This window comes from Erpetoichthys calabaricus, chromosome 6, assembly GCF_900747795.2.
Source record: "Erpetoichthys calabaricus chromosome 6, fErpCal1.3, whole genome shotgun sequence".
Classification (NCBI taxonomy): Eukaryota; Metazoa; Chordata; class Cladistia; order Polypteriformes; family Polypteridae; genus Erpetoichthys; species Erpetoichthys calabaricus.
The window spans coordinates 47,511,585-47,534,431 of record NC_041399.2 but is presented as its reverse complement, the minus strand read 5'-3'; the positions used below and the strand labels follow the sequence as shown (position 1 = coordinate 47,534,431).

The window sequence follows — 22,847 nt, the reverse complement described above, 5'->3', positions numbered from 1 at the left end:
AAAGGACTTAATGTGCAGGACTCCACTGAAATACTTTTTGTTTTACTCTATCGCACATAGCATTCTAATTTAGTGTGATTTGTTTCTAAGGTTGTCGATGCTCAGTATTGAATGATCTAAAGAACTGCATTGCTTTAGAGAAATTATTTTTTACTGCTTGGCAAGTTGACTGTACCCATGGGAAGCCAACCTTTATGATTACCAAAGGATGTATAATTAATTCCATTCATTTTTTATGTAAAAATACATGACTATTGCTTGATACTGTTTTTATGTTTTGTATTACATATCACTGAATTTGAATATAATGTTTATCCTTATCATCAGATTAAATGATAGTGATGCACCATTACAACACAGGAAACCAGTTTTAAACTAAAATACAGTTATTTGATATATCTTTACAAAATAAGCCTATTTGATAGTTGAGGTTTTTTTATTCTAACCCACTGTTAACTAAAAAAGAAAAACTGCACGATTGCAGTAGATTTTGAGGGAGTTAACTATTTGAATAGACAATGCATCTTTTAGAGGATGTACTTTTAGTGCACAATGTGGTACTTCTTTTATTTTCCTCTCTGTTTTGCATGTTCTGCTGATTGTTAACTCTCATGCCAGTAACTGATAGAGAGAAAGAGAGAGAGAGAGAGAGAAATAACAAAGTGAACAGACTATGTTAATCATATTATTGTTCATATAGACAATATTCATCCATTCATTTTCAAAACCTATTTTATTCAGTATAATGTCACAAGAGTATGAATCTAATGGACCTACATTTTACAAGCAATATTGAATAACATAAGAAACGTGTCAAGAGACCCCCCAAAGAGAAAATTTCTCAAATATAATTAAATCTTCTACATGACTTTTTCCTTGTCAATGGCAAGACAGCTGCAGTACCAAGCATACATTTCAGCATAGAAAGAAAGATTTTTATGAGCAAATTCTTTATTAGCCAAATTAACTCTTCTGCAATACATTAATGCTGTTTAAAACAGGATTTTGAAAGATAAAAGAAAAATGACATATTGAGCTCCATATGCATCTATTTGAAAATTTCCTCCCCGAGACAATAATTCTGTGTATTCATTTTTCCCCAGAAGCCTCCAGGGAAAAAGTCCTAATAATTCTTTTTCATTATTTCACAACACCAATTTGTTTTATTATGGGTAATGGCATTTTCTGCAATGTAGCATAGCATTTTCCTTAGTACATTTACCCAGAAGCCATCGGGGGGCACTCAGTATCTGACATCAGCAGAGTAGCCTTATAAAGGTCTGCACACACATCCGTTAAGTATCCAAGTTTTGGACAAACATAGTGTAAGGTAGTGATTATTTAGTGTTACTTTTTTGGTTCAATGAATTATACATATAACTTTATGACTTTGATGCTTGATTAACTATTTTGTATTGGTGATGGATAATCTTCATTCTTGGCTACCGAAACTCTGCTCAATGCTTTGACAATGTCCATCTTCCAGTCCTCACTTATAAAATATTTTTTGTCTCCTTGTAAGTCACAACAGTTTCAACTAAATCGGTTGAACTTTGAACCTTTTGTATTACTTTATGTTTACTTTGTTTTTACTTTTTGTTTAAATATATCTGTCCATCCACATTAAGATTCTGAATGTTCCAATTTAGGATGAAAGAGAGATGAAACCTGTCTTAGCAACATAAAGTAGGGACAAACTATGGATGAAATGCCAGTCCATTGCATTGCATGCGTACTCACATACTAAAGTTATCTCAAACTGGGTCAATTTATAGTCATCAGTCAGTCCCCTACATTTGTAAAAGTATTTATCTTATCTGTTGGCTTCCAGCTATATATGAACTAATTCACAATTATGTCATCGATGTCATTAATAATTCTATGTCCATTATATGCTTGTAATTTATACTGCCACTTAGGTTGAATTTTCTAGGAAAGAAGATGGGAACATAAGGAAAATAGTAAAGAAGATAAAATGTTCAGTCATGATCTGGCACCTATAAAATGCATATTTTACTTGGTAGAGTTGGCAGTATGGTGTTGGGTAGGATTAAAAAAAAATCTGGCAACAAGTACATAGCTGTTATTTGCTTATGCTTTTTCAAGTGTTCACATTAACTTAAAAAATCCATATTTGTATCAGTTTGTGAACAGTTCTCGGTCATGGCAGGTTAGGCACACTCAGGCCTACAGCCACACTCAACTCTTACATGATCAGTATGTAGTTAACCTTTTATTTAAAATTGCTCTGTGGAAAGAAACAGAAGTAAACAGAGAACATTCAAATTCCACAAAGACGGTAACCTGACAAGGAATTGCACCCAGGACCCTAGAATTGCCACTATGCTTTCTGCACTTTAATAATAAATTATGTAAGAAAAACTACTTTTATGGGTAAATAGAATACCTTTCATGGACATAGTACACAAAATAAAAAAGTGAAAGTTTTATTTTAATATTTGTCAACCATTTTGCTCCATGCTCCTAATAACAAATGCATTGTTTTGCTCATCACACTAGCTTAGGCTAAATAAACCTTTTGCTTTGCTGAGCTTTGCAGTCTCATGCAACCTGATGTTAATCATATTTCTCCATGTTACAGGTCAAGTAAACTGTTAATACCTTCTTAAAGCATTACAGCTTCATAAGAGGACTACTGCATTTGGCATAATTTCTTGGTCCTGATGAATTTTCAGTTCAATTCTGTTTGTTTTCATATATTATTAGTTCACATTTGTAAGGTTAAAGTGCTGAACACATTTACACATATGATGTAACTAAAATAACACATAAGAGCACATAAGACAATAATCAATAAAAGCACAAACAACAATCTCCACTCAAATACTCTCTCTCTCTCTCCTTCTCTTTCCCTCTCTGATATTTATCCCGTAAATAATAAACCTCGGGGTACCTCTGTCCTTGTTGTGATAATGCAACATTAAAATAGCAAAGTGGGGAGCAGGCATCAACGTGACAATGAAAAAAACAAAAAAAAAAAACAACTGCCTTCATTCCAGGCAGCCTGGCCCTAATGGGACTCAGGTTTTAAAATGTAAAATAATGCTTTAAATTCACAACAGTGCCCTTCAAGATAGAGGATAACAAAGACCATTTGGCTTGAACAACAAAAACAAAACAATATTTTTAAAATTAAAAGAATTTATTGATAAAAAGAGAACAACAATTATGGCAGAGCAAGAGAAAATAGGACAAAAAAGGTAAAAAAAAAATCAGAAATCAGTATCCACAAAAACAAATGCAAAAAATCCAAAACAATACTTACTATATTAACCTTGGTGTTGTTTTGTCTTATCAACCTGAACATAAAGGCTGAGGGCGGTAACTAGCAGTGTCACCATGATTCCTCCCACCCACAGAAGACAAAAAAATATAAATACACAATACATGAATACTAAATAATATTTAAACAAAGCAAAATTAAGAACAATTCATAAGAACAGAAAGCACATGAAAAATATCAGTTCAAAAATAACAGAATAACCAAAAAAAAAAAAAAAAACCAAATAAACATAAGCCAGAGAACAAACTCTGGCTGAAAAAAACAGTCTCTTGGAAGAGGAAGGTCCAAGTCTATCTGACAATTGGATCGTCATTATTCCAGCTCCCCACTGGTTTTTTACAGTGTACTACATTGTAGATTAGTGTCTGTACTTTTGATTTTATAAACCAAAATTATTGTTTTGATTTTCATAACATTTTAAAAGAGAATCGATACATCATTTTCATTCAGTAATACAGCTGATAACAGAGGATGCAATAAGCTCCTTGTTTATTATACTACTCACAGAATGAACCACCTAGTTACACATCATATCTATGGACAACACCCCAATGGAACACGTTATGACTCATACCCAGAGCTTTTCAAAATAAACTCTATTTCATACAGTACATTAAAAATACAATGCTGGGCAATATTTCCCATGCAAGCTCAGTTAGTTTGAGAAAAAAAAGTCAAATGTTAGCAAGATCAAGTGACATTGCAGAACACAGGGAAGAGAAAGAATTTGAAAAGACTAACTTGTTTGTATGGATTAAAAGATTTTGTTAATTACAACCCATCAAATATACCCATGAATGTTGCACTTTAGTTTTAGATTTAGTTTTATTGCCAGAATAAAAAAAAACTCTTAATACCAAGATTAAATAGAAACACTAGTCAACTAGTCAGCAATATTCATAGCTTCAGATTATATTTGGTAAAACTTCTTCTGTTTCTAAACGTTCATGACACCAAAAAGCTGTGTATAGTTCAAAATGACAATAGTTATAACAATGAACAAAATATCTTTAGGTTTTCTGGCAGTGTGGAGTTCTGCTTTGACCAGAGCTAATTGGGTTGATGCCTATAACTTTTACTTGGTGATGAGATCAGTATCGCATTGGATCACAGGTTGGAGTTTGTTGTCTGCAAGAATACAGTGTTGTATGTTTTAACTTTAAACACTTTCTAGCAATATGTGCATTAGCAGTGGTAAGGATCAGCTTACTGTATGTTAGTTTCTTTACTTCTCAAATTAGTGTTGCTTGCTTCTTATTTACATTCTTTATATTCTTAAATATTCTGTGTGTTTTCTCTCCTATTATTAGTGCCATATATCAATAATGCCTCTATTGCTATGATCAATTATTTTTGTGTATGCTCAGAGGTTTTGTGCAGTAGTGTAGTACATTGTCCTGTAGTAAGTAGGTTGCTAGGGCATACGAGTAAATTAAATTGGAGGCATTTATTTATTTAAAATTCTCTTCACTATAATTGTGGTTTTAGTTGTGCAACAAGAAAACTAGGGAGAATGTTTTGGCTAGTGCTAGCTGTTGATATTGGCACATGAAATGGTGCATGCAGCTCCTTTGTTCAAAGTAACAAGCACAGAGCTCAGATGTCTAGCTTGCATCACTTTAAAATTTGTGCGTACCGGTTCAGGAGCCGATGTGGGTTTAGCTGTACTTTACTATACTGTCATCCATCCATCCATCCATTTTCCAACCCGCTGAATCCGAACACAGGGTCACGGGGGTCTGCTGGAGCCAATCCCAGCCAACACAGGGCACAAGGCAGGAATCAATCCCGGGCAGGGTGCCAACCCACCACAGGACACTATACTGTCATGTTAATGTTAATTAATTACATAACAGAACCCTTGGTATTGGGTGTGCACTTGCGTAAAGTGTAACCAGATGGCAAAAGACATGGAGTGACTCAGCTGCAGTATAGTATTATATTTACTAATATCTGCCTCTCAGTAACTTGTTGTTATCAGCATGGACTTTTTCCTCATAATCCAGAATTGTGAGAAGCATTAGTTCCATTTCAAATATATTTTTACATTCACAAGATTGCAAGATATTTTTTGTTTTTACTTACTTGCAAAACATTTCCAAATAACTTTTACTTTGACGGTGCTGTGTTGATATTTTGCCATTGTCCTTTCAGCACTTGTCATGGACACACTGTTTCTTAAACTCTGACATGGCCAAACACAAAATATTGAATAGTAGTTTATTTAGCCTGAATACAGAGATTTTAACTTAATGGACTGATATTCTTTGGTGTTTTAAAGTATAGCAAATTGCAGACTGGTGTCGATGCTTTTCATGTTATAAAAATATCATTATTTCCTGCATATCAAAACATTTTAAAAGTGAATTTAAGTATCTGTGTGCAATAACTCAGCTGATAACAAACGATGAAAGGAAGTACTTGTTTATTGCATTACTCACAGAACAGAACTCTGCACTTACAAAGATTTATGTACAGCAGCTTACTGGAATACATTATGATTCACACACGGAGCATTAAAAAAAAAGTTGTTTTATTTAATATTCTCACATATGATGCCAAAACTATTACTTTGCATCCAAAACTAAGACCTAGGACAACATTAGAAAGGTGAAACACTAATACTGGCTGGAATAATAATACTGGGAGTACCAGTTTTCTGAGCTAGGCATGAACCAGATTATCTGCATACATTTCCCTGTTAAACCTAAATGAACGGATTTTAAGAAAAATGTTGCAATTCAAAAAGCAATGTAGTAGCAATTGAAGACTTGTTGTTACTTAGTGACCCCATTTACACCATTAACAAGCAACTGTAAATGATGTCAACATGCTACCCACAGTCCTTTCGAAAGAACCTGATGACTACTGCTTTACAGATGCCTAAAAATAAATCGATACTTGAAAGAGTCTTTTGTTTTATGGTTAACTCATGAGATGTGTGCTATTCTAGATTCACGATCTATAGACAATCAAGGCAAGGATGTACCTGTCCCACTAGCAAAAACTGGATTTCAGTTTATGCAAAATAAATATGTGTCTTTGCCCACTGATCATGTGTGAGTACAGTCATCAAAAAACATTTATTTTTAAATATGCTGAGAACATATTTGGCTGTCCCAAGAAGGTTTTACAGTAGGAGAGATGTGAGATGAAAATGGGGTATATAGCTCTATGTTTTTAAGAAAAGACCTAGACACAAAAATTAGTTTTTTGAAAAGTTGAAATAAAATGTTCCTGGTAACCCTGATATAACTTACGTATAAGTAAATATATCATAACACAGTATTTCAGCCTGTTTTACAATTATTTATAGCAGAAATCATTATTAAGGTGAATGCCATGACTTAAAACAGTGTTTCTCAGCCACTGTAAGTGCGCTGTGAATTGCTGTTGTTTATAATGGCACTGGGTTTCAGTTGATCGCAGGTCCAACAATTGCACTCGATCTTCCTCTCCTGCTCTGACAATTAAGCATAATTCACCTACCCCAGGTGAGTCACAAAGAAACTTCCATAGGAAAAATTGGCTTGTGACACTAGAAGGGTTGCGAAACACTGACTCAGGACATGGCTGTCTTAAATGGAGTAATCTCTTCATACACGGCTTCAACAAAAATGTCACACACCTTGTACTTCTGACCCTCATCACATAGAAAAGCCACTTTTCATGACACATACTTTTGTATGAGAGTGAAAGTCACCATCTCACCCACTAAGCAGTGCTGGTACTCACTTTAACAGCAGAGAAAGTTTGTCTTTTAATTTCTTAGATTGCCTATTTTGTGGTAATCCATGGACACTAAGGGATTTATAATACAAATTCCAGGGACACCACCAATAATTAGCATTTAGTGGCTTTCAATGGCTATAGAGAGTTGATTAGGTGGTCCTAGACTCTCCCCTCCACCACCTTGACCGTTCTTTGTTTTTCATGTTACTTATAATTAAATAAACCAATATTTTTATTATGTATATAACACAGTAATAACTCCTACAAGTTCTATGTATTGTAGCGTACAGGAAAAAAGTGGGGATTAATCCTGGATCTCAACGGAATACAAAGTTGTAAACTAGATCATGTTAAGTTATTTATAATATCCATAATAAAGTTAAATAGTTTACCTCTGAAGCTTTGTTTTACTTATGTAATTAACAGTCCTTTATTAGAGTTTTTTAAAAAGTAAGTGAAGTGATGATACTCTGTAGTAATTATGTTAATAAGTCATTGTCATCTCATTTGCAGTGTACAGTTGATATCTTTTTTCTACGGAAATACAGATTTACTATTGATAAGCATAACTACCGGTTTTATGGTTTGTAAGTTTTTGTGGGGCAGCAGAAGTTTGGGATAATGCTAGAAAGGAAAATATATAATTGTAAAGATACCACTAAGTTATGTGCATATATAAACCTGTATGCTGGACCAACTATTTGCTATTAGGCATTCTGTTATTACAGTTTACTATATCCAAAGCATTTTTGGTCTCATAATTATGCTTATATTTACCAGTTGTTCTGTTCTCCACTATTCTGCAAATTTTTTTTATAGAGGAGTGTTACTGCAGATGCTTGAGCGTTATGTTTAGGCTTTCTCCTGTGTCTGCCCTGCAGCCAAAGTTCCAGGTTAAATGTAGACATTGATAATGTTTTTTTTTTTTTTACCGAACAATGAGCTGCGTGCGTATAGCTTGGAGTTGATAAATGGTGAAAACTGTTGTTACAGAGAAAATTAAATTCCTGGCTGCCCTCCTTGATGAAATTGTCAGGCAGTGATACAGATTTTGGCCTAGTAGCTATTAAAATGCCATAGTTTTCATCTATAAGACATCTCCATTCATGCAGTGGGCTGAAGCCACTCCAAGCAGCATTTGATCTGGGGCACATATCAATTAAGATATTGCAACTCACATACCCCAAATCACTAATTTTGGACAACTTAGAGATGTCATTTAACCTAATGTGTCATTGAATTGACTTTTTTAGTTTAGGGAGTAGCACCTAACTTTTGACTTCTAATTCCAGCTTATACACGTTGTTGTGGAACATCAGGGTTATTTCTATTTTAATATTTGTTTTCACGGTGTGTTTTCAAAGATTGTTCCTGCTTTGCCTTTGATAATAGAGGTATAGACTCTGGCTTTTACAGCTGAACTGGGTTTAGCTAGTTCAGCAATGAGCAAATTAATAAATAATTTAATTTCATATGATTGACTTTGAGCCTGTGTCAATCTGATTTTTAGACTTGTGCTTAATAGAGACATTCATTGAGAATTCATGAAAAGATTAATTCTATAAAATAATACAGTATACTGTATGTTAAAGTATAATAAAGCATTGCTGAAAAAATCAAGTACATCAAGTACAAGTACATTGCTATTTTGTTTTCAGAGCTATCTGATGTTGCCATTTCTGCCTATGTTTCATATACTCTATACTGAAAATTAAAAAAGAAACAGTTTTTTGAAGTATTAAGTGCAGCTCAGCTGTATTTTTTGTACAATATTCTTTGCATATACAGATTTTTTTTAAGATTTAATACACTGAAAAAGTACACCATCAACTAATAAAGGTGTTATAGTAGATTAAAATTTAATGTATGCAAGCAGCCTCTCCACCTTATTTATTGGTCAACAGTCTGGTTCAAAAAGTGACTCCCATGAGGCTTTAGTGTCCTGTGCTTTAGTGTCCTGTTTATAATGTACGCTGGTTATTCTGAAAGTATATATTTAATATTAATTTAGTAAAATAAGCATGCATTTCGTACATTTTGTGCGTTTGACTGGATAACTGACATGTGGATTATGCAGCATTAGTAATAAGAGATTTTGTTTTTTTCCTTGTGGACATTTTTTCATGTTGCATGCGTTGTACAGCATTGGTCACTATTGGCTTCTATTATATCATGATTTTTTTTTTCTCTCCATTTTGCATGAAAACATGAGATTAACATTTTTTCTCAGGCACCTCTACAAAGTACTCAGGGTAAGTAACATATAAAATAATATTTTTGAATAATGTAATAGTTTAAAGAAAAACAAAACATAGGTCTTTGATACTAATTTTTACTGTTCTCAAAGAAGACTTTAATGAAAGTTATCAATGCGCATCACAACATTGGTGGAAACTCTTAGGTGCTTCATATTCTTTGGATCTGGATCTCTGGCTGAAGCCTCACAACTAATGATTTACTGAACAACGCACCATAGTATTTTCACTGTCTATAGTATCTTTTGCGGTAATTTGTTGTTAGTCAGCACAACCATAAATGACTAAAAGGCTATTTACAGGGTGGCCACCTCTGCAGTGATACTCAGCATCTAACAGATAGAGGGATCTGTTTCAGATTTGGCCATAATACAATCTGAGTGGAAAATTAACTGTCTCTAGCAACTGCTGGGCTCAATATTTACCTCCAAATAGCACGAACAGCTAAAAAGCCTTTGGTTTGACTGAAAGATTTTTAAAGATATTGATCACATCCATGATGTTTGAATGTCTTATTGCTGCATAGTCTTGTATATTTTACAATTTACATTGTATTTGGTATACTTCATAAATATTAACAGTAAAACTAACAACAATGTTTGGATTTCTGTGCAGGAATTGTTTGTGGTCTGAGAATATTATTTCACTGTACAATTTTTTGATCTTTAGCAGTGCAAGTGCATGTAATAGAAAATCTTTATCTGGGACCTAAAAACATGCTATAAATTGGGCTTAATCCTACTGTTGTTTGTGATGAATGGTCTGTGGTGCAGGGTGACTTTTTAAATAAATAATTGCTGCCCCATAAACTTGTAGGACTCCAATCAAATACAGGTGTGCGAGTGTGCATTGCAATCTGCGGTTAATTGATTAAAGGAACACTTTGAAAACACATCAGATCTCAATGGGAGAAAAAATCATGCTGGATATCTATCTAGGAATGAAAGGATACCACATCGTTTGATGGAAATGAAAATTATCAACCTACAGAGGGCTGAATTCAAAAACAACCCGAAAATCAAAGAGAAAAAATGATGCGGCAGCCATTCCATTTTGCAGAATTTCATTGCAGCAACTCAAAATCATACTCAGTAGTTTGTATGGCACCCACGTGCTTGTATGCATACCTGACAATGTCGGGGCATGCTCCTAATGAGACAACAGATTGTGTCCTGGGGGATCTCCTCCCAGATCTGGACCAAGGCATCACTGAGCTCCTGGACATTCTGAGGTGCAACATGGTGGTGTCGGATGGACCAAAACACAATGTCCCAGAGGTGTTTTATTGGACTCAGGTCAGGCGAGCTTGGGGGCCAGTCAATGGTATCAATTTCTTCATCCTCCAGGAACTGCCTGCATACTCTCGCCACATGAGGCCGGGCATTGTCGTGCATCAGGAGGAACCCAGGACCCACTGCACCAGCATAGGGTCTGACAATGGGTCCAAGGTTTTCATCCCGATACCTAATGGCAGTCAAGGTGCCGTTGTCAGGCCTGTAGAGGTCTGTGCGTCCCTCCATGGATATGCCTCCCCAGAACATCTCTGACCCACCACCAAACTGGTCATGCTGGACGATGTTACAGGCAGCATGAAGTTCTCCACCGCTTCTCCACACCCTTTCATGGGTGTCACATGTGCTCAGGGTGAACCTGCTCTCATCTGTGAAAGCAAAGTACGCCAGTGGTGGACCTGCCAATTCTGGTATTCTAAGGCAAATGCCAGTTGAGCTCCACGATGCCGGGCAGTGAGCTTAGGTCCCACTAAAGGACGTCGGGCCATCAGGCCACCCTCATGAAGTTTGTTTCTGATTGTTTGGTCAGAGACTTTCATACCAGTGGCCTGCTGGAGATCATTTTGTATGGCTCTGGCATTGCTCATCCTGTTCTTTCTTCCCCAGTGGAGCAGATACCAGTCCTGCTGATGGGTTAAGGACCTTCTACGGCCCATCCAGCTCTCCTAGAATAACTGCCTGTCTCCTGGAATCTCCTCCATGCCCTTGAGACTGTGCTGGGAGACACAGCAAACCTTGTGGCAATGGCATGTATTGATGTGCCATCTTGGAGAAGTTGGACTACCTGTGCAACCTCTGTAGGGTCCAGGTATCACCTCATGCTACCAGTAGTGACACTGAAAAAACAGTCAGAAAAGATGAGGAGGGGAAAAATGTCAGTGGCCTCCACCTGTTAAACCATTCCTGTTTTGGGGGTCGTCTTATTGTTGCCCCTCTAGTGCACCTTTTGTTAATTTCATTAGCACCAAAGCAGCTGAAACTGATTAACAACCCCCTCTGCCACTTAACTGACCAGGGGCCTCATGTATAAACGGTGCGTACGCACAGAAATGTTGCGTACGAACCTTTCCACGCTCAAATCGCGATGTATAAAACCTAAACTTGGCGTAAAGCCACGCACATTTCCACGGTAACTCATACCTTGGCGTACGCAATTTCTCCGCTCGGTTTTGCAGACTGGCGGCACCCAGCATCAAAGCAGTGCTACTGTTCCTGTGTGATCACCCTTTCTTTCTTAGACCCACATTCCTGACGCGGCTTTATAAATACACTGAAATTAACTGCATATTGTTTATTAGTGTAATGCATCTGATCGTAATTAACCTGTAGCAATATAATGGGCCAGGGAATAGCCATAGTATTCCAAATACCATAACTGCTTTAGCGTTGTTACGCTCACTGCATCTTGTTCTTCTTTTTGCTGCTCCCGTTAAGGGCTGCCACTGCGGATCATCTTTTTCCATATTACTCTCACTGCACCACTCGGAGTATTTATATCACTGTATCTGAGTGTGAATCACAGCAGCAGATGATCGGAAAGAGAATTATCGGTATACAGTTTCAAGTACACACTACCTCAACCACGGCAAAAAGCGTCAAAGCCTTTCCTGTACGGACCTCGCGTTTCAGAAACAGTTTCATCCCAAGAACTATAAACGCACTTAATCAGTCCATCAAGTGCTCCTTGTAGAACTGTTTGTACTTATAAGTACAATCACCTCACTGTAAACTTACACTACAGTTATAATATTGCACAACCTGCGCTACTTTATAAAGCGCGTATGACGACAATATCATTTTTAAGATGAAATGCAGCAAAATATGTTGCTTATAGTATACAGATAAAACTTTAACTTCATTTAAATAATCTGTATTGTTAATAATTAAACATGTGAGGACACGGTGCCACAGCGTATAGCTAGTTCAAGGATAGCTCCTGCCTTGCGCTGTATTCTTGCTGGTGCTGACGCGACACTGGAAGGATAGATGAATAGAATAATGAAACATGTACTACGAAGATATTTCAATGTTCCTTAAAAGTTTTGAAGAATCGGCGTTCTAAGCTTACAAATGGCTTAACGTCTATTACAGAGCTGATTGTGTGGCGATTGGAGAAAGAAATGTATGGACAGGAATTGGAGGTTAGTACGTTTGAAAGAGACAGTACTTCTGTAATAAATTATTTCATCGAAGGTCGCACATGGTGCAGCAAGCCTCTTGCGTGAGATATGAACAATCACTGCGCCACCGTGTTCCCATGTTTAATAACATGCTTTCATTCCTATCATCATGAAAATGATATCACGTATACTGTACATCTCAGTATTTTAATTATTCAGAGAGCTGTAATATCTCGAATGTAATGCATTCTGTGTCCTGTCGGAGAAAGAGAAAGAACGGAAGCACGTAGTGATTCACACACATAGAGCACATAGAAGATCAAGCACAGAACAAAGCATTTAACATGCTACTTGAGAAACTAGTAAAATAAACGATTTTAAGATGAAGTTTATGATGTTCTACTTTAATGGCAAAATAAACTACGTGATTAAAGTGGAAATTTCGAGATTAAAGTTGACATTTCGTGTTTTTTTCCCACTGTGTGCCTATGTTTTTTGTTTGTACCCTAATACGCTTTCATGTGACACTCAGACGGTGGGCTACGACTTGCCTTTTCACAGCGACTTTGATATATGATTTCTTTTTTATTTCGGGCACTGTGCGACTTTGTGAATTTGATCTTTCGAGTTTTTCCGACAGTCTGTCACTCGATCAACTTTCTTTTGTTGATTATACCAACAAATAGTACGTTTTTCCTTTGCCTCCACTTGGTATTCGCTGAAATTCTTATATTTTCCCCTGTGCTTTTCCCATTGTCTTTTCACAGAAGGCTATTTATATTGATTTGCAAATTCAAAGAGGCGTAATTCTGGGAGTAGTTGGGACGGGACAGAAGGCACGTGCACGTGCGTTACTTTTCACGCTGATTGGGATTTATGTAGTGGAAGAACGTGAAAGTATGCGTGCGCACAGATTCCTGCATCTGGATTTTTCTGTGCGTACGCACAATCCCACTTTTGTGCTTACGCCATGTTATAGTGTGAGTTCTACGCATGGCATTATACATGAGGCCCCAGATCAGTATCCCAGAAGTTTAATTGACTTGATGCTATACTCTCATTAAAAAGTGTTCCTTTTCATTTTTTGAGCAGTATATTATGTTTAAATGCTCTTTGATTTTTTTATGTTAATGTCTGATATTACTATAGTAATTTATATATGGGTGTCATATTTGGCAGATTTTTATTGTCATATTATTTAGCAGTTTATGATATCAAGTAAAAACTGAATTGATTTAATCCTTTCTGTGATAAATATCAATAGTGTGATAGTGTCGTGTTTAAAGTTACTTTTTACAGGTGTAAATAATTGTAAAAACACTTGATGGTTTGTAATAAGATAGCATTTTTTTTCATGGTATTTCAATGGTATTTCTAGTTTTATAAAAATTTTTGCTTAAAGAGAAAATAAAACCTTAACCAGAAAGTAATTGCTAATTACTTTTTATAATTATCTCATATGTTTTACCCAAAGGGTAAATAAGTAAACATAAGCAAACTTTTAATGACAGTCTCACTGTTTGTAGCAAATTGAACCAGAAGTTAGTCTGTGGAGATTTTAGTGTATTCGTTATTTATTTATTTTTTGTTTGAAATTTCCATTTGTAAAAAAGGTAACTATGTCACACTATGGTTTGTGTATTTCTAATTAAAAAAAGTAATGATTATATATGACTAGAATAGGCAAGCATTGTTTAGGAACATGATACTAGCTGAAAAAAGAAAAACCTACCCTGACCTGGCTTTTGTGCAGTTGAAGTTAATGGATTCTGATTATGTACTCTTCACAAAGCAAACACCACAGTAAAGGAGTAAGGAAGTAAAGATGTTTCTGATACAAAAGCCCTGTGCAAACAAGGAACAGCTGCACCATTGTAATTAACTCTGAGAAAGAGGTTTGGTGGGTTAAAAAATTATGTGTGTGTGTATGTATACTGTATTTGTGTGTGTGTGTGTATATATATATATATACTGTATATATATATACTGTATATACATATGTATGTAGTATATACACACATACGTGTTATGAATGGTACAATGCTGTTCACAAAAATTGTCTGTTTGCAATGAAGTGTACATATTGTGTTACAATAGATGCAGTTGGTTAGCCTTCCCTGTAATAAGTTGATAATGCAAAAAATGAGATAAAGATATATGATAATGAATTCATTCAAATGTTTCACATGAAAAAGATATTTATGTAATACATCTGCTTTTAAAAGACTGTGCATGTACACAATATATGAGTATAATACACAATATTATACACAATAATCCCATTGTTGTTTACCATATTTTTCACATTTGTTTAAAAAAGGTTAAAAAGTAATAATTTTGTTTCTGCTAGATTATTATGCAGTACTGGAGAGCTGGAGCCTATCACTGCAACACTTAAGTCAAAGCAAGACTTCATTCTGGATGTATCACAGGGCACACTCACAGACATACTCATGCTCATTCAGTTTGATGCCACCAATTAAGATCTTAACTTTTGAATGAAGGAGAATCTCAACATTCCTAGAGGAAACCTTTGAGAACAGAGTGATATGGTGAGGAAATTAATTTAGGACCTCGTAACTATAAAACAGCAGTGCTGCCATGCTGTGAAAGAATATAAATGCACTGTTCAATTAAATTAGATTATGAGTTATATTGTATAATTACATTTTTGGCTATTTAGACTACAAATAAAAGCCACTCAAACAATTTGTTTATTTTGTGTATGGCACATGTCATGATGAACATCATCTTATTGTAGGTATAATGCAAACAAATTCCTTTAGCGGCATTTATGGAAAATAATTAGTAAAACAAAGTATATCCTTTTGCCTACAATTCCTAGAAACTGCTTCTTGAATTTGTTTAATAATTGCTCCAAAAATATAATGTCATATCAGAGAATTTGATTTTTTATTGGTGTCAGTTACGCACAGCATTCATGCAACTGCATTTCCTACTTTGCATTTACTTACAGACTTACTGTACAAATTTTCTTTAATATACTTTTAGGTAGCACCTAATCACACACTAAATTTAATACAGATGCCTACATAACTCTGAAGGAGTAGCATCTCATTTGAAGTGTGGTATAGTCGTGTTTCCTGAATCCATTATGTTTGAGTGTGGCTTAGCATGGGTAAGGTTTGTAAATATAATAGAACAGTGCTTCTGACAATTAATACAGAGCAAGTACAATTGTACTTTGCTTTAATCATGCAATAACCCAAAGGGTGTGTTTTTCATCTTGTATTCCTTAACTACATTTACATTAAAGAAAGTACTTATATTGTATTCCTACTTTAGGAACATGCATGTGCTCTAACTTTACAAAAATACATGTAATCAATTGAACCATTATTCTGTGAAGTACTTTGAACACAGAAAAAGTGCTATATAAATAGTGCTATATAAATAAAATGTTTTATTACTAAACATTTTATTTATATAATCTTAAAACACATTGGGATAGGTTTTCAGTAAAGAAATTACCTTAAATGTTGTTCATGACTTCAATATTTGATTTATTGTTTCATCTGTATTAATTTATAGACCTGCTTCTTCTTTCCAAGGCTATCTTTCCTCATATGAAAATTAGTTTTAGACAAGTGTAGTTTTAAGATGTAGTGGAATGTGGGTTCACAGTGAATAGACCTAATATTGCATTTTTGATCTTTAAAAATTTAGAGGTAGCATCTTGATTTACTGTTGTGAATATTCAGTCATTGATTTGCCACCCATTGTGGATTATGTTAAAAGTGCAAACATCATGAGTTTATATTGGATTCTTACTGACTTAGCTGACCATATCTTTGGCTTATATCAGTATCACTCCAAATAACAGACAATTTCAAATGATATGTTACAGTACATAAAATATAGTCTTGTTTCTTAAGTCTTGTTTATCATTACTGTCATCACTTCAGATTAGAAGGCCCTGTCTTTTACAAAGAAACACAGTAAAGTATGATGAATTCTTATAATTCTTTAGCAAGCTAACTTATGTAAATTTTATGCAAAAATGTGCTTTCTTTAAAGTTGCAGCTTGTTCCACAGTTAATATAAAACTGCAGGGTCCTTTTTTAGGTTATTATTTTAGACCCTTCAAGTGGGCCCCTTTTAGGAACTTGAAAGAGTATGCATGTGGGCTTGATCCAAATTACCATTAAAATGGGCTTTTCAGCTTACTTTGTTTATGAAATAAAGATCATTGTTTTTGTTTAAGAAAGAGGCACCTGATGGAAAACATTTTAGAATGTTGTCTGAACAACATTCATTTTTATTGTTAAGGGTTATTCTTCACTGTCGCCAAGGTATACATATTCAAAGAGAAAAATGCACTCTCAGTGCCCAAACATTTAGCAGAATGACCAGTGGCAAAATTATACACTTACAGAAACAACAGATAACTCCCAGAAGTCAGAAATGCTAGTGTTGTTTTAAGTATGTACACTTATATTCAGATTTATACCAGATAGATGCCATCTGTTATGGCAGTCGGGCAACATTTTTTAAATGAATTGAAAGTTAATTATTAAAAATGTTAGGTACAAGTAAACTAATAAGTGGTGGCTGACATATTTCTACAAGCATTACATACATTTGTGTGAATTTCCCCTTGGGATTAATAAAGTATCTATCTATCTATCTATCTATCTATCTATCTATCTATCTATCTATCTATCTATCTATCTATCTATCTATCTATCTATCTATCTATCTATCTATCTATCTATCTATCTATCTATCTATCTATCTATCTATCTATCTATCTACATTTTCCAATGACCCTTTTTTCATAACAGAGCTGCAGGACAGTGGATATTAATTTATTTGGCAACAGTGGACACAATGCAGAACTCATACACATCCACAGGGGATAAATTAAAATTCTCCATTGAACCTGTTTTTGGGATGTGAAAAGTGAACAGAGTAGCAGAAGTAAGCCTCTATGGATGTGGGCAAAATATGCAATCCATGTTGACAGGATGTGGGCTAAATATGTGAATCCATGTTGACAGTGAGAATGTGGATCACATCCAGGTCCTCAAAGCTGTGAGGCAGCATTGCTGAACACCATGCCACCAAGCTGCCTGTTATGAAAATTCATGAAACTAAAAAAGATCAGCAGTTTATTATTACACGGATCTCTTCTAACAGGAAATACTTATAAATAGAAATATAGCAAAATGTAAAATACCATAAAATGTATTTGTATGTATAAATGCACACATACCTCTTGCTAAATGGAAAAACTATATGTTCATTCATATTTTCAATTATAATTTAGGTAAAGATAATCAAAAACTATTTATTGTTATACATTCATTTTATGTATTATTATAAACCCCAGACAAAACTTTCAGTTTAGCCCTTTGTTATTTGGATATACATATTTATAAATATGGGCGGCACGGTGGTGCTGCTGCCTCGCAGTAAGGAGACCTGGGTTCGCTTCCTGGGTCCTCAACACGTGGAGTTTGCATGTTCTCCCCGTGTCTGCGTGGGTTTCCTCCGGGTGCTCCGGTTTCCTCCCACAGTCCAAAGACATGCAGGTTAGGTGCATTGCCAATCCTAAATTGTCCCTAGTGTGTGCTTGGGTGTGTGTGTGTGTGTGTACACTTCGGTGAGCTGGTGCCCTGCCCGGGGATTTCTTCCTGCCTTGCGCCCTATGTTGGCTGGGATTGGCTCCAGCAGACCCCCCGTGACCCTGTGTTAGGATATAGTGGGTTGGATAACGACTGATTGACTTATTTATAAATATTTAAGCTGTGGACCAACCTTTTTTGAAGCTAGTCTCCTTCTTCACTGTTAGAGCTAATGGAAACCTCTTTAAAATAACAACCCTGGATAACTCTGGCCAATTCATACCCAAGTTCCACTCCTTGCTCTGCCTCATGTTCGTCATGGGGAATATTTATTTCTAAAATAACAACATGGACAACTCTTAGCAATTTTTAATTTGATTGTAACACTTTCTGCTCTGCCTCTGTTTGTGTGCCTCTTTCCTCTCCTTTCCTGTCTCTCCCCAGACTTCTGACGCTCCAGTTGACACTTGCTTTTAAGGACATGTTGATGTCACAGTGGAGAGTCCACCTGCAGCAAAGCAATCCCCTAATCCAGAAGGTGCCAAACAGTGCATTCACTGAATATGTGTTGTTAGAGAGCCTGGTGTTACAATATTAAATTATATTTCATTTTCAATTTTTCTTAATCATAAGGTGTATCATTATTGCAGACTTGCAGGTTTACAATTATATCAAACCCTACAGTGAGAACAGTTAATATTAATAGAATTATTAGCTAGTGATTCTAAACTAGCTTTGTGTGTGTGAAAGTTTTCAGTTTGTCATTAGGCCATACGATAAACTAGTGTCTGCTGATTTTTGCATGTGCCTGATGATGCTGAAGTAGGCTCTGGTCCCTTAAGATCTTGACCTAGATTATGCAGTTTCAGAGTATTCCTGTTATCAGACAAGTAACAAGGCAGTCAGGTGTCTCTTAATGTTTGTGGAGTACTTGCTAAATGACTAGTGGAGAAAACATAGAAAGGTGGTGTGATATAACTGTGTAAAACATATACCAAATTGTAAAACAAATAACCTTTGTACAAAAAGTGATTCAGACATTTAGCATAGTTGTTCAACAAATAAACATTTATGGAAAAAGTAGATTTTAACAAAATGTTTTTTATTTAAGAATTTGCCTTCCTGCAGATGGTACCTACAAACCTATTTGCTGAGAATTTCTCTCTACTGAAAGTAAATTTTAGACCACTGCAAAACTGACTGTCTTTTGAAATGACATACATGCAGCATATCCAGTCAATGATTGTGTATTGAGCAAAACAGATGCCTGTTATGAACTAGAAAGTAGAGAACACAGTGTTCCTCTTCAGTGTGGCTTGTTTAATTGCTTATACTAAATAAATTCAGAGGGAAGCGAGAGAACATAGCCTAGGGTAAAATGTCCAGTGTTCATAGACCTGCTGTTCAGGCAGTGATTAGAGCTTTTCACAGAGAGTAAACAACAAATCTGAAGCATCACCATTGCGTTGGACACGCAATAGCTCAAATTCTAAAGTGTCTGTTTTGTTACTGCTGAATTTCCTTTGATAATAGGGAAAAAATCACAAAATTGATGAAATAGATGTGCATTACAAGTTGAAAGTTTTGTTTATTATTATTGTTTAACTCTCCAGTGTAGCACGGTACTTAATAGTGCTAAGTCTTGGATCCAGCATCCTCTACTCGGAGAATCTCACATCTGATACCTGTTAGTGCAATGTTTGTATGTTTTCTCCATGTGGTTTGTCCTCTACATGTTTCTTATGGCCACTCAAGATTTTTATCTCAGTTCCCAAAGATTTGTTTATTAGTGGTTCTAAATTGGCCTTGTGTAATGGTGTATGTATGAGTGCCCCCTGCAAATGGCTGCTGCCTCATCCATGGCTAGTTGCTATATTGTGTCTATTGCCTCTGTAATAGGTCCTAAGCATGTAAACTATCCTCAAGTGGATTAACCAGATTTGAGAATGTTATGCCATATTTAGCATAACATATTACATATGATACATACAGTATCTGCATTGGTGTTCCTCTGAATACTCTGGTTTGCCTATTCCTTAAAATATTTACATAAGAAAAACTTGGGATGGACTCATGTCTGATGTCACAATGATAGGATTAAGCCCTCTGAACTCTTGAACTGTACTGTAAACTGCACATTTGTGAACATATTGGAGGAAAATCGGTGTACCTAGAGTGAAGACCATGCAATCACAAAGAGAATGTGCACTCTTCACATGAGTCTCAAATCCAGAACACAGTGAGAGGTGACAATGCAGCCCACTGTTCCTTCCTGTCATATTTCACACATTTTTATAAAATTCGACTTAAATAGGAAGTGACTCTGTTCACATAATCTCCTCCATACTATTACCCTCCCAAAAAGGAATGTAGAATTAAACAGAGAATGTGTAAAAAATAAATTCAAATTACCATAAGATTATAAAAATGCTTCAGATTTGAATACCAAAGGTGCAAAATTAATTAGAAGGTAATGTTCATTATGTGTAGTGCCAAAAATCATTTTGCTGCAAGAATAATATACTGTATTGCCTTGTAAAATTATAGATGTACTTCCTTTTGTGAATTTCCCCTTGGGATTAATAAAGTATCTATCTATCTATCTATCTATCTATCTATCTATCTATCTATCTATCTATCTATCTATCTATCTATCTATCTGATAGCAAAAACATATAAAATTAGTCACTGGGGATTTAAAATCTCATGCACAAAATAATTATGTTCAAAATCATGTTTCAAAGGTACTTTCTGAATTAATATGACTTACCATTTTTATACATTTTGTAACAGATTCAGTATTCATTTCTGTATAATTGTGTTAAAGGTGTATTTTAATTAAAATTTTAAGTAAATGTATTTTGAAGAAATATGGTTTTAGTCTGGGTCAAGTTACAGAATATATTATCTCTGACAGTATCAAATCTTTATTTCCTTGTCATCAATACTAGTGGAATTGTTTATTTTAATGAAGTGACATAATAAAGCACTGTATTTTTTAATCAGTATTTTCAACTTTAAGATGTGTTAATTGATTTAATCATTGTAACATCAGAGGAAATTCTAATTATAATGAAGAAATAACTACAAAAAGAAGATATAAAAACAATACATTTATACCTGCTGTGTTCATGTAACCACATTTTGTGTTTATTTATAATCCTGAAAACAATATGATCTCATAACTAATGAGCTTTCCTGTGTGATATAAAATAACATTTTGCATTAATAAGAAGTAGGCTGTCATTATTATTGTTCATGACACAATGGTTAGTTCTGGGAACCTGAGTTCAGATCCATGCAAAATGGCTATTTGTGTAAAGTTTGCTTGCTCTTCCCATGTTTACATTTTTGTTTTTCTCTGGTATCCTTATTTCCCCACACATGCTATCGTGCCTGTTTAGTTTGACTGTAAACTTAAATATATCTGGTTCAAGTGAATGTGCCATCTGATTGATGGGTGTTCTATCCACAGTTGGGACTGATTCTGCTGGGATGTGTACTGACTGATTTTGGCCTTATAGTGAATTTAGTGGTTTCAGAACAAATTGTGGATTGACATGGAGATAGATGCAATTTCCCTTTTCCTTTCAAACTGCTTTTTTGGAATATTTTTTGCTGGATAATGTTTTGGTCTCATTGACCTAGTAACAGTACAGTTTTAGTTATTATTTTTACTTTCTTTCTTCATGTTGAATGATCTTTTAAGCAAATGTTTCTTCAAATCAGTAACCTTTGCTTGAATTCTTCTTGGGTTATTAATATACTTAATTAGATGTGATTATTTATAGTTTTGTTTTTTCTGTCATAAATTGGAACATCTTACAGCATATACATTAGCTGAAGACACATCTTGTTTATTGTATTACACAAAGATCAGTTTTTGGGTGAAAATATGTACAGCAGCTGCTTTCACTCTGTTTCTTCTGTGGACTCTGATGTCCATCCATTTTCAGTTTTATTGCCAGGGAGTTTGAACTAGTCTTATAGGCAAAGGGATGATAGTTTCATGCTTGAAGGAGGTTTCACTCTGTCTTAAGCATGCATTTGATTTAAGGTAAAAATGTTGCAACCAGCTCTTGTGTATAGTGGGGACGGGGACAGTTCCCTGGGTTTTATGAAGTTAGAAGAAAGTAATGTGCAAACATCAGCAGTGTGCCGTTGTGATGGATGACATTTGCTTTCGTCAGACTTTGAAAATGTATACTTCTCTTATCAAGGGACCACAGATTCTCTGTAGCTGATATCCTCAAACAATAAATTTATATTTATCTTATGAATGTAATACTGTAATCTACATATTATTCAAGATTCAAGCCAGACATAAAAGAGTTTGTGGGCAGCAATACAATCACAAATCCTCTGTAGCTTTTTTATTACCTATTCATAATACAATGCTGTCCTTTCAGGTTGATAAAGTCATCTTTCTTGGAATAAATGTTCTAAATTATTAGCTGACTTCATTTAATTCAGATACTTGTCTGTTCGGGGCTGTCCCTGGCCTTTGCTTCCGTTACCAGAAAAGTGGCACAAGAGAAATAAAAAGCTAAGAAATA

The 22,847-nt window shown here is 35.1% G+C and overlaps 1 protein-coding gene across 2 annotated transcripts in view; it reads left to right on the top strand.

Annotated features, from left to right (window-relative positions):
• tox (thymocyte selection-associated high mobility group box) overlaps window positions 1-22,847 on the top strand; it is a 265,803-nt gene that overhangs the window by 33,507 nt on the left and 209,449 nt on the right. The gene's annotated exons all lie outside the window — the stretch shown is intronic.